The following is a 15578-nucleotide window of genomic DNA, read 5'->3' as shown; positions in this document are numbered from 1 at the left end:
GCACCACGGAAGATGGTCGACTAGAAGCCGCTAGCGTGTGCTGCTCTTCACAGAGAGAAATAAAAGGTGAGAGTAAATACTACACCTTCAACTGAAACACCCAGATTCATGTATTAGATTCATGTATTATTCAAGGAAACAACGACCCATAGAGAATGGAGAGGACTAAGACAGGATGACTGCTCACCTGGCAGTGACACCGAGCCAGGGAGCCTCCTCTGCCCAGGGAAATTGTGAATGACCCCAGAAACCTATGCACTTTCCATGGATCTTTGCAACCCTGGGGACAGGAGATCCCCTCATACACCCACTCCACTAGGGCCTTCAGTCTGACATCAGAGCTATGTGGACTTTGGGCAGAGACACTGTTCAGGCACACACAGAGTCCCGAGAGCCTTGGATTCTGAGGCATCCTGGCAGTAGCAGCTCTGGCAACGTGGGAGGTAAGACTCCTGTAACGCCAGCAGGCTGAGTAGTAATGGTCTACAGGCCCCACTTCCATGGCATCTTACAGGATAAGATCCATAGGCCTGGGATGCCAGCCAGCTTCCAGTAGCAGCTCTGCACTTCCCTGAGATGGAGCTCCCAGTGGGAGGGGCAGGCTGGCATCTTTACTGTTTCGAAGTCTTGGCCGTTGTTGCCTTCAGGCTTTGGAGAGTCTGAGGCACTTGGGGGCTGGAGCAGACTCACAGCATAGCACTTCTGCCCTATCGAAAAGTGGCCAGATTGTTTTTTTACGTGAGTCCCCAGTCTCATTTCTCCTCACTGGGCAGGACCTTCTGACTGAGGTATCCAGCCATCTCCCACCAGTGTTTTTGGGCAAGCAGTAGCTCCACACCTCCTTGGGAGGCAGGGAACAGACCACCGTCTTTGCTGTTATGCAGCCTTCCATGTTGTTGCGTTCAGGCACTGGAAAATCCGAGCTGACTGGAGACCAGAGCAGACTCCAGCATACAGTGCAACATCCTCATGGAAAAATGGCCAGACTGTTTTTCATGTGGGTCTTGTTTCTCCTCATTTGGTGGGACCTCCTGGTCTGGGTCTCCAGCCAGCACCTGCTGGGGCTATCAAGCCAGTGGCAGCTCTGCACCTCCCTGGGACAGGGATCCCAGCAGGAGGGGCGAGCTGCCATCTTTGCTCGCCTTTGTTGTCACCAGGCTTTGGAGAGTCCGTGGGGACCAGGGACTGAGCAGGCGCCTCACAGAAAAGTTGCCAGACTCTCCCCCACACAGGTCCTGGTTGTCGCTTCTCCTCACTGGGCTGGGCCGCCTCACCTGGGACTCCAGCAAAACCACCCCTGCCCCCACCAATCACTTCAGTCAGAGGCAGCTCAGCATCTTTCCGAGGAGGAAGTCCCACAGTTCACCCACAACCCCTCCACCACTGCAGTTGCAATGGTACCACCCTGACAGCCCTAGGGCGGGGGAAGGAACAAAGGGTCTAGGCATTATACTGGCACTGTCAGCACACTGCAACCACCATACAGAGAGGAGTCTAGTCCCTCTACCCTGGGAACCTCCACCCTCTATTCTTCACGAGGCAAGGTCCCAGCTCAGAACCAAAGAATAGCTGCTGCCCCACCCATGGCTATGCATACACCTTGGTAGTGGCTCTGAGTTTCCCTGGAGAGAGTCTCCCAGAGCCTCTCTGCCACTGTCACAGCAGTGGTTCTGCCCCTGCTGCCCCAAGTCTGGGGAAGAAACGAAGAGCCTGAGGCCTACACCTGAGCTTACACCACATCACATTCATCATACAGAGAGGACATCAGTTTCTCTTCCCTATAAGCCCTTGACCCCATGCTTCCCAACAAGTGGAGCCCCCAGCTGACACCAGCAGTGCAGCCACCGCACCTTCCTGGCTGAACATTCCTAATAGCAGCGGCTCCAGGTTTCCTGGAGTTGGAGCCCCCAGGAGCAACCGAAAACCCCTCTGACACTGCCTCTGTACTGGTACTGCCCTGGCTTCCTTTGCACTGACAAAGGAGCAAACACCCCAAGTGTCTCATCCACACCTCCATCAAGTTGCAGTAGACCCGAGGAGAGGAGGCCAGTCTGTTTCCCATTGTTCCACCTACCCCCACTGCTCATCACTAGGTAAGACCCCCCTGGCTTGGGCACACAGCACAGACCCCTGCACCCCCATCCTGAACTGATTGCATTGAGCAATTGCTGCTCTGCATCTCACTGGAGTGGAGCCCCAGGAAGCAAGTAAAAGACCTATGGCCACAACCACTACTAAGGTCCCTTCCTCTGCTGCCTCCAAGTTGGGGAAGGAATATAAATTCTGAGATCGCCTCAAAGTTGTGGTGGGCAGCCTAGGAACGCCAAGCTGTGATCTATAGCCAGCACTCAAGTGGGAGAGGAGTCCACACTCTCAGAGAATTGAGAGGGAGCATGGCTAAAAATGAGAGGAAATATAGGGGACGGTGTGACTGAGCGAGAGGCTACCTACTGACCACTAAGCCTAAGCGACACCTACTGCATCACATCCCAAAGCTTCAGCACCAAAATACCCCACTAACATACCTCACTGTGAAAACAAAGACAAGTCAACCACTAATAAAGGCCCTGCACAAAGCTTTGGCCCTTTGAAAACATACAGAAAAGAAATCTACTGACTGTATTCAATCTACACCACAGTTAAAGGAACAACCACATGCAGAAATAAGAAAGGACCAATGCAAGAACTCTGGCAAGTCAAATGGCCTGAGTGTTTTACGTCCTCCAAGTGACCACACTAGTTCTCCAACAAGGTTCTTAACAAGGCTGAAAGGAACACCCACATGCAAAAATGAGAAAGGACCAATGCAAGAACTCTGGCAATTCAAATAGCCAGAGTGTCTTATGTCCTCCAAGTGACCACACTAGTCCTCCAACAAGTTTCTTAACAAGGCTGAGATGGCTGAAATAACAGAAATAGAATTTAGACTATGCATAAGAATGAAGATCGATTCAGGAGAATTCCAAAACACGATCTAAGGAAATTAAGAATACAATAAAATGATACAGGAGCCAACAGACAAAATAGCTGGTATATTAAAAACAACAACAACAACAACACTGAACTAACATGATAGAGCTGAAAAACACACTTCAAGAATTTCACAATGCAATCACAAGTATTAACAGCAGAATAGACCAAGCTGAGGAAAGAATCTTAGAGCTTGAAGACTGGCTCTCTGAAATAAGACAGTCAGACAAAAATAAAGAAAAAAGAATTAAAAGGAAGATACACAACCTCCAAGAAATATGGGATTATATGAAGAAGCAAAATCTACTAATCATTGGTTTCCCTAAAAGAGATGAGGAGAAAGCAAACAAATTGAAAAACATATTTCAGGACATCAGCCATGAAAGCATCCCCAAACCTTGCTAGAGAGGCCAACATTCAAATTCAGGAAATACAGAGGACCCCAGCAAGATATTACACAAAAAGATCATCCCCAAGATACACAATCCTCAGACTTTCCAAGGTCAAATTGAAAGGAAGAATGTTAAAGGCAGTTATACAGAAAGGGTAGGTCACCTACAAATGGAACCCTATCAGGCTAACCACAGAACTTTAAGCAGAAACCCTATAAGCCAGAAGAAATTGAGGGCCTCTATTCAACATTCTTAAAGAAAAAAATATCTAAGCCATGACTTTTGGGTAAATAATGAAATTAAGGCAGATATCAAGTCGTTCTTTGAAATTAATGATAACAGATCAACATACCAAAAATTTCATATCCAGCTAAATTAAATTTTCTAAGCAAAGGAGAAATGAGATCCATTTCAGACAAGCAAATGCTGAGGGAATTCATTACCACCAGATCTGCTTTACAAGAGCTCTTGAAGGGAGTGCTAATATGGAAAGGAAAGGCTATTACCAGCCACTACAAAAACACAATTAAGTACACAGACCAGTGACACTACAAAGCAACCACATAAACAAGCCTGCATAATAACCAGTTAAAAACACAATGACAGGATCATATACAAACATATCAATACTAACCTTGAATGTAGATAGGCTAAATGCCCCAATTAAAAGGCGCAGAGTGACAAGCTGGATAAGGAAGCAAGACCCAATAATATGCTGTCTTCAAGGGACTCAACTCACATGCAATGACACCCACAGTTTCAAAACAACGGGATGGAGGAAAAGTTGGCAAGCAAATGGAAACCAGAAAAAAGTAGGGGTTGCAATCCTGATTTCATACAAAACAGATTTAAACCAACAAATGTCAAAAAAAAAAAAAAGACAAAGAAGGGCATTACATAATGGTAAAGGGTTCAATTAAACAAGAAGATCTAAATATATATTTATCCAACACAAGAGCACCCAAATTTATAAAGCAAGTTCTTAGAGACCTATAAAGAGACTGAGACACCCACATAATAATAGTGGGACACTTCAATACCCCACTGACACTATTACACAGATCATCAATGCAGAAAATCAACAAAGATATTCAGGACCTGAACTCCACACTGGACCAAATGGACCTGACAGACATCTACAGAACTCTCCACTCACTAATAATAGACTATACATTCTTCTCAATACCACATGGCACACACTCTAAAATCGACCACACAATCAGATATTTTAAAAATCCTTAGAAAATGCAAAAAAAAAAACAAAAACAAACAAAAAAACCCAAATGTTACAAACCACACTCTCATACTACAGCACAATAGAAATAGAAATCAAGACTAAGAAAATAACTCAGAATCATATAATTACATGGAAATTAAACAACTTACTCCACAATGACTTTTGGGTAAATAATGAAATTCAGGCAGAAATCAAGTTGTTCTTTGAAACTAATGAGAACAAAGATCAACATATCAGAATCTCTGGGACACAGCTAAGGCAGTGTTAGGAGGGAAATTTATAGCACTAAACACCCACATTAAAAAGTTAGAATGATCTTAAATTAACCATCCAATATCACAACTAAAAGAACTAGTGAAGTAAGATCAAACCAACCCCAAAGCTAGCAGATGATAAAAAATAACCAAATTCAGAACTGAATGGAAAGAGACTGAGACATGAAAAACCATTCAAAAGATCAAGGAATCCAGAAGGTGATTTTTTTTGAAAACATTAATAAGATAGAAAGCTAGCTAGACTAATAAAGGAGAAAAGAGAGAAGATCCAAATAAATCCAATTAGGAGTGACAAAGGAGATGTTACTACTGACCCCACAGAAACACAAATAACTGTCGGAGAGTACTGTGGACGCCTCTATGCACAAAAACTAGGAAATCTAGAAGAAATGGATAAATTCCTGGACACATACACCCCCTCAAAACTGAATCAGTAAGAAACTGATTCATGGAACAAACCAATAATTAGCTCCAAAATTTAATCAGTAATAAATAATCTAGCAACCAAAAACAAAAGGCCAGGACCAGATAGATTTACAGCCAAAATCTACCATATGTACAAAGAAGAGCTAGTACCATTCCTACTAAAACTATTTCAAAACGCTGAGGAGGGCTCCTCCCCAAATCATTCTATGAGGCCAACAACATCCTGATACCAAAATCTGGCAGAGACACAACAAAAAGAGAAAAGTTCAGGCCAATATCATTGATGAAGACAGGTGCAAAAATTCTCAATAAAATACTAGCAAATCAAATCCAACAGCACATCAAAAAGAGAATTCATTATAATCAAATAGGCTTTGACTGGTTCAACATAGACAAATCAATAAATGTGATTCATCACATAAACAAAACTAAAGACAAAATCCACATGATTATCTCAATAGATGCAGAAAAGACTGTTGATACAATTCAACATACTTTCATGTTAAAAACTCTCATATACTACGTAGAGACATATACTACAAAATAATAATAGTCATCTAACAAACCTACAGCCAATATAATACTGAATGGGCAAGAACTGGAAGGATTTCCCTTGAAAATCAGCACAAGATAAGGGTCCTCTCTTACCAATTCTATTCAACATAGTATTGGAAGTCCTGGCTAGGGCTATCAGGCAAGAAAAATAAATAAAGGGCATCCAAATAGGAAGAAAGGAATTCAAACTATTCCTGTTTGCAGATAACATAATTCTATACCTAGAAAACCCCATAGTCTCACCCCAAAAGCTCCTTCAGCTGATAAATAACTTTAGCAAAGTTGCAGGATACAAAATCAACATACAAAAATCACTAGCATTTCTACACACCAATAACAGCCAAGCTGGGAGACAAATCAGGAATGCAATCCCATTCATGGATAATTACAAAATAAATAAATAAATAAATAAATAAATAACTGAATAAATAAATAAGTAAAATACCTAGGAATACAGGTAACTAGGAAGGTGAAATATCTCTACAAGAGAGTTACAAAAGACTGCTCAAAGAAATCAGAAATTACACAAACACATGGAAAACCATTCCATGCTCATGGACAGGAAGAATCAATATTGTTAAAATGTCCATACTGCCCAAAGCAATTTACAGACTTAATGCTATTCCTATCAGACTACCAATGACATTATTCACAGAACTAGAAAAAAACTCTTTCAAAATTTATATGGAACCAATAAAAGGGGCAGAATAGCCAAGACAATCCTAAGCAAAAAGAACAAAGCTGGAGGCATCATGTTACCTGACTTCAAGCTATATTACAGGGCTATAATAACCAAGAGCATGAAACTGGTACAAAAACAAACACATACACCAATGGAACAAAATAGAGAGCTCAGAAATAAGGCCACACACACACCTACAACCATCTGATCTTCAACAAAACTGACAAAAACAAGCATTGGGGAAACGACTCCCTATTCAATAAATGACACTGGGATAACTGGCTAGAAACATGCAGAAAATTGAAACTGGACTCCTTCCTTATACCATATACAAAAATCAACTCAAGAAGGATTAAAGACTTACATGTAAACCCCAAAACTATAAAAACTCTGGAAGATAACCTAGGAAATAAGATATTGGACATAGAGACTGGCAAAGATTTCATGATGAAGACACCAAAAGTAGTTGCAACAAAAGCAAAAATTGACAAATGGGATCTAACTGCACTACAGAGCTTCTGCTTAGAAGAAAAACTATCAACAGAGTAAATGGACAACCTATAGAATGAGAGAAAATATTTGCAAATTATGTATCTGACAAAGGCCTAATATCTACCTCCTATAAGAAACTTAAACAAATTTACATGCAAAAAGCAAACAACCTCAGTAAAAAGTGGGCAAAGGACATGAACAGACACTTTTCAAAAGAAGACATACATGCGGCCAACAAGCATATGAAAAAAAAAGCTCATCCTTACTAATCATTAGAGAAATGCAAATGAAAACCATAATGAGATACCGTCTCACACCAGTCAGAATGGCTATTACCAAAAAGTCAAAAAATAACACCTACTGGCATGGTTGCAGAGAAAAGGAAATGCTTATACATCGTTGGTGGGAGAGTAAATTAGTTCAACCATTGTGGAAAGCAGTGTGGCAATTTCTCAAAGAGCTAAAACAGAACTGCAATTTGACCCAGCAATCCCATTACTGGATATATACCCAAAAAAAGTATCAATCATTCTACCATAAAGACACATGTACACGTATGTTCATTGCAGCACTATTCACAATAGCAAAGACATAGCATGAACTTAAATGCCCATCAGAGGCAGATTAGATCAAGAAAATGAGGTACATATACACCATAGAATACTATGGTGCCATAAAAAAGAACAAGATCATTTCCTTTGCAGGAACATGGATGGAGCTGGAGGTTATTATCCTTAGCGAACTAATGCAGGAACAGAAAACCAAATACCACGTTTGCACATATAAGTGGGAGTTAAATGATGAGGACACATGGCCACAAAAAGGAGAACAACAGACAGTGGTGCCTACTTGAGGGTGAAGGTTAGGAGGAGGGAGAGGATCAGAAAAAATAACTATCAGGTACTAAGTTTAGTACCTAGCTGATGAAATAATCTGTATATCAGATTCTCATGACATGAGTTTACCTATGTAACAAACCTGTACATGTATACCCCTGAACCTAAAATAAAAGTTAAAAAAGTACCAAGAAATTGAGTTGAAAAATATCTTTAAAAACAAAATGTAAGAATGTGAAGAGATTTATTCCGTGGTATCTTAATTTATGTAATAAGGATTTTTTTTTTACAACAGAATCATTTGAGGAATATTGAAATGTTTTCATACAAGAGACCTATACTTAAAGCAAAACTAAGCCATATTATACATTCAAGTGATTTTTTCAAGTTATATACATATTTTTTGCAGTGGTTTTAAGCATTATCAAGGTGGGATCAAAAGATGAATCAGATGTGGAGCCTGCCTTTAATGAGTTTACACGTCTAGGAGGGATAGAGATAAAATGCTAGGGAGTTAGGGAACAGAATAATTCTTTCATGACTGCAAACTATCAGAAAAATCTTTGGGGTGAAGGAAACATTTGTGCAGAGACTTGAAGGCTTGGTGGGACTGGATTTAGACTTACAAAAATAGGACAACCATTCCTGGAGAATTAAATAGCATTTCAAAAAGTTATAAAAGCAGAAAAATCTCACCTAAGATTGCAAGAAGGGGGATAATAGCAAATCAAAGGAGATATGTGGGTCAGTGTTTGTCAGAATAAGGAGTTGTAGGAAACATGGTCATTGAAGATCTTTCAGTAGAGCAGGGTCATACTTTTAGAAAAGTGTGGCAACTCTGGATGGTGGTAGCTAACCCAAGTTCCTTTAGGTTATGGACTGAACATTTGTATCCCCCCAAAGTTTATTATGTTGAAGCCTTAATCCCTGCTGTGATGGTGTTGGGAGGTGTGGCCTTGGGGAGGTAAGAGCAGAGCCCTCATGAACGGGATGAGTGTCCTTAAACGAGATCCCAGTTAATTTTCTAGCTGCCTTCTCCCATGTGAGAACACAGTGAAAAGATAGCCATCTATGAACCAGGAAGCAGCCCTATGCCAGACACTGAATCTGCCAGTGCCTTGATTTTGGACTTCTTGGCCTCAAGGACTGTGAGAAATAAATGTGTGTTGCTTAAGTCACCAAGTGCATGCTATTTTTGTTATAGTCTAAATAGACTAAGATACTTCATTAAGATTCTTTTCTGTATACATTGTCTTTCTCAGTAATCTCCAATCCCAAGTCATTAAAGACCACTTATGCTGATTCCTAAATTTTTATCTCTAGTCCTGAGCGCCCTCTGTGAAATGTTTAGTCAACTGCCTGATCTCCACCTGGATTTATAATAGGCACCTTAAAGTTGTCTCAAGCAAATTGGATTTTCCTCACTAAATCTGCTTTCCCATCTCTTCTATCTTTGTAAATGATACTAACTGTGATGGTTAATACCGAGTGTCAACTTGATTGGATTGAAAGATGCAAAGTATTGATTCTGAGTGTGTCTGTGAGGTTTGTTCTCACTGGAATAGACACTCTGAATATGAGTTTGCCTATCCTGCACACAATGCTTCTGCCAAGACTTCCATCCATGGACTTATGGAATGCTTTATCCATCGTCATGGTATTCCACACAGCATTGCCTCTGACCAAGGCACTCACTTTACAGCTAAAGAAGTGTGGCAGGCTGGGCGCAGTGGCTCATGCCTGTAATCCCAGCACTTTGGGAGGCCGAGGCAGGTGGATCACGAGGTCAGGAGATCGAGACCATCCTGGCCAACATGGTGAAATCCCATCTCTACTAAAAATACAAAAAATTAGCCAGGCATGCTGGTGGGCTCCTGTAGTCCCAGCTATTCTGGAGGCTTAGGCAGGAGAATGGCATGAACCTGGGAGGCAGAGCTTGCAGTGAGCCGAGACTGCGCCACTGCACTCCAGCCTGGCGACAGAGGGAGACTCCATCTCCAAAAAAAAAAAAAAAAAAAAAAAAAGGTGCAGCAGTGGGCTCATGCTCATGGAATTCACTGACCTTACTATGTTCCCCATCGTCCTGAAGCAGCTGAATTGATAGAACAGTGGAATGGCCTTTTGAAGTCACAATTACAATGCCAACTAGGTGACAATACTTTGCAGGGCTGGTCAATGTTCTCCAGAAGGCCGATGCTCTGAATTAGTATCCAATATATGGTACTATTTCTCCCTTAGCCAGGATTCATGGGTCCAGGAATCAAGGGGTGGAAGTGGAAGTGGCACCAGTGACCATCAACCCTCATGATCCACTAGCAAAATTTTTGCTTCCTGTTCCTGCAACATTATGTTCTGCTGTCCTAGAGGTCTTAGTTCCAGAGGGAGGAATGTTGCCACTAGAAGACACAACAACAATTCCACTAAACTGGAAGTTAAGATTCCTACCTGGACACTTTGGACTCCTCCTACCTTTAAGTCAACAGGCTAAGAAGGGAGTTACAGTGTTGGCTGGGGTGACTGACCCAGACTATCAAGATGAAATCAGTCTACTACTCCACAGTGGAGGTAAGGAAGAGTATGCATGGAATATAGGAGATCCATTAGGGCATCTCTTAGTAATACCATGCCCTGTGATTAAGGTCAATGGGAAATGACAACAGCCCAGTCCAGGCAGGACTACAAATGACTCAGACCCTTCAGGAATGAAGGTTTGGGTCACTCCACCAGGAAAAAAACTACGACCTGCTGAGGTACTTATTGAAGGCAAAGGGAATACAGAATGGGTAGCAGAAAAAGGTAGTCATCAATTCCAGCTATGACGACATGACCAGTTGCAGATACAGGGACTGTAATTTTCAAGAGTATTTCCTCCTGCTTTTGTTAAAAACATGTTTGTGCATGTATACACTTGCACTAAGAAAATATGTTTGTTTTATTTCCTTTTTCCTTTATCATGTGACATAAGATTTATTGACTTCATATCAGCATTTAAGTATTGTTAACTTTATGTAATAGCATTTGGGTTGGGGATTGGTGTGTTTCTAGTTGTACAAAAGATAGTTGTATTATGTTAGGCATAGTTATGACCTTATGATTGTCTTTATTTGAAGATTATGTATGATATCAGGAGATGTGTATGGGTTCAAATTGACAAGGGGTGGACTTATGATGAGTGTCAACTTGATTGGCTTGAAGAATGCAAAGTCTTGATCTGGGGTGTATCTGTGAGGGTATTGCCAGAGGAGATTAACATTTGAGTCAGTGGGCTGGGGAAGGCAGATCCGCCTTTAATCTGGGTGGGCACCATTTAATCAGCTGCAGGCACAGCCAGAGTATAAAGTAGGTGGAAAACATTAAAAGACTATACTGTCTTAGCCTTCCAGCCTACATCTTTCTCCCATGCTGGATGCTTCCTGCCCTCAAACATTGGACTTCAAGTTCTTCAGCTCTGGGACTTGGACTGGCTTCCTTGCTCCTCAGCATGTGGATGGCCTATTGTGGGACCTTGTGATCTTTTGAGTTTAATACTCCTTAATAAAGTCCCATATATATACATATACACATATATATATAATCCTATTAGTTCTGTCCCTCTAGAGAACCCTAATAGACTAACATTCACCCAAACCTGTGGATTTAGCTGTAGGTTGGTGCAAAAGTAATTGCGGTTTTTGTCATTAAATGGCAAAAACTGCAATTACTTTTGCACCAACCTAATGCAATTTAGGAGTCATCCTTGATTACTCTTTTCCTCATTTACCTAAGTCCAATCCAGCAGCAAATGCTGTAACATAAATGCAAAATTTCTGCTTTTCTTTCTCTTCACTACCACTGCCTCTGTAGTGTAGATCAATAGAATCTTTCCCTTGAACTACCCGAAAAGGCTCCTGTTTTCTCTTCTCTAAAATTCCTCCTCCACACAGCATCCAGAGCAACCTTTTAAAAACGATGTACTTTCATTGCTTAGAATTTTCCCTACACCTTCTCATCACAATTAAATTTAAACTTTGTAACTTGGTCTATAAAGGCATACATGATCTGGATGATCTGATCCCCGCCTCCCCCAACCTTCATCCCTCACTGAGGTCTTCTTTTTATTCCTTTAACATGCCTTTAATATGCTGTGATAGGCAGAATAATGACCCCCAAAGATCTCCATATTCTAATCCCCAGTGCCTATGAATATGCTACTTTGCATAGCAAAAGGGACTCTGTAGATTTGATTAAGTTATGGCTCTTGAGGTAGGGAGGTTATCCTGGAGTAGCTGGATACAACTGGGGTATACCCAAGTGTATTCACTTCCTAGGGATGCTGTAAAAAAAATACCAAAAACTAGATGGCTTAAAGCAACAGAAATTTGTTGTTTCATAGTTCTGGAAGTTAGAAGTGCAAAGTCAAGGTAATGGCAGGGCTGTGCTGTTTCTGACGGCTCTAAAGGGAAAATCCTTTCTTGCCTCTTCTAGCTTCTGCTGTTTGTTGCCAATTAGTGGCTCTCCTTGCCTTGTAGATGCATCACTCCAGTCACATGGCCATCTTCCCCCCACGTATTTTCATTGTCTTGCTACTTATTACGTGTGTTCCTGTGTCCAAGTTTCCTCCTTTTTAAGGATACTAGTCAGATTAGGACTTTAATGACCTCATTTTAATTTGATAACCTGTCAAGACCTTATTTCCAAATAAAGGTCACATTTTGGGGTACTAGGGGCTAAGACTTCAACATATCTTTTTTGAGGAACACAATTCAGCCCACAACACCAATGTTATTAGAAGAGTCTTTATAAGTAAAAGAGAGAGGCAGGAGAGTCGCTGTCAGAGTGATTCTTTCCAAGAAAGACTTGATGGGCCACTACTATGAAGATGGAAGAGCAGGGAGCCAAGGAATGCAGGCAGCCTTAGAAAAGGGAAAACGAAAGGCAGTCCTCCCCTAGAACCTCCAAAAAGGCTTGCAGCCTTGCCAACTTGTTGATGTTAGTCCAGTGACATTCATTTAGCACTTGTGAGTTCCTGAATTGTAAGATAATACAGTTGTGTTGTTTTAAGCCACTAAGTTTGTAGTAATTTGTTACAGTAGCAATAGGAAACTAATACAGATGCCAAGACAGTTGCCACCTTAGGGCATTTATGTGGATTGTTTATGAACAGTTTATTCTGTCTAAAGTGCTCATCTCCCAGATAGAAGCACGGTGGGCTTTTCACATGATTCGAGTCTCTGCTTAAATCACATCCCTTCAGAGAAGTTTTCTGTTAAAGATTATTTGTGCCCCTTTCCCCCAAATTCACATCTTGAAATCCTAATCATGAATGTAATAGTATTTGGAGGCTGGGCTCTTAAGAGATGATTAGGTCATGAGGGTAGAAACCTTATGATGGGATTAGCTACCTTCTAAGAAGATACAATGAGCTTGCTGTCTGTCTCTGTTATGTGAGCACACAGCAAGACAGCCATGTGCAAACCAGGAAGTGGACCCTCACCTGACAGGGATCTGTCTACACCTTGATCTTGGACTTCTTAACCTCCATAACTACAAGAAATGTTTTTTAAACTACTCAGTCTTGGGTAACTTGTGATAGTAGCCCAAACTAAGACACCTTCTCTGACTTCAATTAAAGTAGCCCCCTTGCTACTCTATCATATGACCTTGCTTTATTTTCATCATGGCACTTGTCACTTCTTGCCACCTTTTTCTTTATGTTATTATTATTAGAACACACAAGGAAAGCTGAAACTTTGTCTCTTCTATTTCCTTATAACCCCACTACTTAGACTAGTGCCTACTACACAGCAGGAGCTCAATATTTGCTGAATAAGTGAATGAGTAAGCATTTATTCCGTGCAAGATAATGGATATATACTATTCCATTTAATCTTTTCATCAGCCCAATGAGATAGAATTCCTATCACCATTTTATGAAACATAAACTCTGTGAGAGCAGGCATAGGTGTACCTGTACCTTTTTGGTAAAATTAATCATTCATACCTATTATGAATAAGTAAATGAACCACATTCCAAGAAATCAAGTAGTTTGTGTAAGTAACAAAGTTTAGAAAATAGATATTTACTGCATTAATGCCTATGGCTTCCATAATCTGTTGTTGAAGAATCCCAGAGCTACAGTTTGAGCCAACTCCACTCTCAAGAGATGGAACTCTTATTTTGCCTGCCTTCCGGACAGCTTTATTGACACACTCCAGTCAACCCTGAATTCCAGATATATAAAACTGAATTTTAGATCGATTCCCCAAATCTACTTTGTAGATTTGTCAGCTAAAACAAGGGCACCAGCACCTATCTGCCAAACACATTCCTGGGAGTCATTTTCGACCTCCTTTCTATTCCCCTACAGGTGACCGGTAGTTTATTTTTCCTGTTTAATAGTTTTTATACTAATTGCCTTTTCCAGCTCCATTGACTTAGTCACTTCCCAAACTATTTGTCCAGAGACTGCTTCTAAGATAATCCCTTCAGCAAGACCGAGCATGACACTTGGTAGCTTAAAATCCTTCTGTGACTTTCTAGTTTTTAATAAATCCCTCACTGCAACATGAGAGGTCTCATATGGTCTGCACTCTACCCAGGTTTCCATCTTTTTCCTATCACTCTCCCCTCACTAACTGGTCTAGTTACACTGGTCTTTAAATTCCATGAAGTGTCAAGTTCTTCCTTGTCCGAGCAACTCACGTTTCTTCACTCTTCAGACATCAGGGATGCCTGCTTTCTCCAGTCTACACTATTCTCAACACCCTGCAATTTTCCTTCCACAAACCACAAGTTGTTTGCATCTGTTTCCTGCACTAGATCATAAGCTCTATGAAGGAAAGTTTTGTGTCTTTTTTTTTTTTTGGCTCACCATTGAATGCTCAGCATCTGACACATGCCTGGCATACAGTGAAGGGCACATTAAATATGTGTTCAATAAACAAATTTAGTATTTATTGAGTAAGCAAAGTTTATTGTGTGTCTTTTAAAGAATTTTGCTTTTATGTGTCCATTTTGGTTGGGATGGTGACTGGTGAAATGGCAGAGGTAAAGAAAAAAAACTAAGGTGAGAAGCAGTGGAAAGAAAAAAATGACAGAAAAAAATGAGGAGATAGAAGAGTGAATGAAGAGAGTATTGGAAGAGAGAAGGCAGAGATGGGTCTTATAGTGGGGTGAATGGCGGCCACATCAAAGGCAAATTCACATCAAAATCCTGGAAGCTGTGAATGCTGTTGTATTCATTTCTCCGGGCTACTATAACAAAATTCTGCAAACTGAATGGCTTAGGATAACCAACATTTATTTTCTCATAGTTCAGAAGGCCGGAAGTCTAAAATTGAGGTGTCAGCAGGGTATGTTGCTCTACAAGCACTGAGAAAAAAAAGCTACTCCATGCCTCTCTCCTAGTTTCTTGTGGTTGCTGGAAATCCTTGGCGTTCCTTGGCTTGCTGACACATCACTCTAATCTCTGCTTCCATCTTCACATGGGCTGTCCTCTGTGTCTCTCCTGTGTCCCCACATGACATTTCTATAAGGATACCAGTCACTGGATTTAGGATCCACCTTAATCCAGCATAACCTCATCTTATTTATATCTGCAAAGACCTGATTGCTAACTAAGGTCCAATTCTGACGTTCTAGGAAAACATGAGTCTTTGGGAGCCACTATTCCACAGAGTACAGTTACCTAATTTGGAAAAGCATATATACATATGTACAGTCCCCTCTTATCT

At 41.0% G+C, this 15578-nt stretch overlaps 1 long non-coding RNA gene across 5 annotated transcripts in view; it reads right to left on the bottom strand.

Moving 5' to 3' along the window:
* The window catches only part of LOC117085994, a 72098-nt gene that overhangs the window by 52888 nt on the left and 3632 nt on the right, over positions 1–15578 (bottom strand). Inside the window, exon 3 of one of the 5 annotated variants that reach the window (XR_004438163.1) lies at positions 14032–15373. The exons of the other annotated variants lie outside the window; for them this stretch is intronic. This is a non-coding gene — a long non-coding RNA (uncharacterized LOC117085994). Of the gene's footprint in view, positions 1–14031; positions 15374–15578 lie in introns of those variants that run through there. 5 annotated transcript variants of the gene reach the window in all.

This window comes from Trachypithecus francoisi, unplaced genomic scaffold (genome assembly GCF_009764315.1).
Source record: "Trachypithecus francoisi isolate TF-2019V2 unplaced genomic scaffold, Tfra_2.0 Lachesis_group1, whole genome shotgun sequence".
NCBI lineage: Eukaryota > Metazoa > Chordata > Mammalia > Primates > Cercopithecidae > Trachypithecus > Trachypithecus francoisi.
Note: the sequence above shows the minus strand (reverse complement) of the source record. Positions and strands in the feature narration are given on the sequence as shown.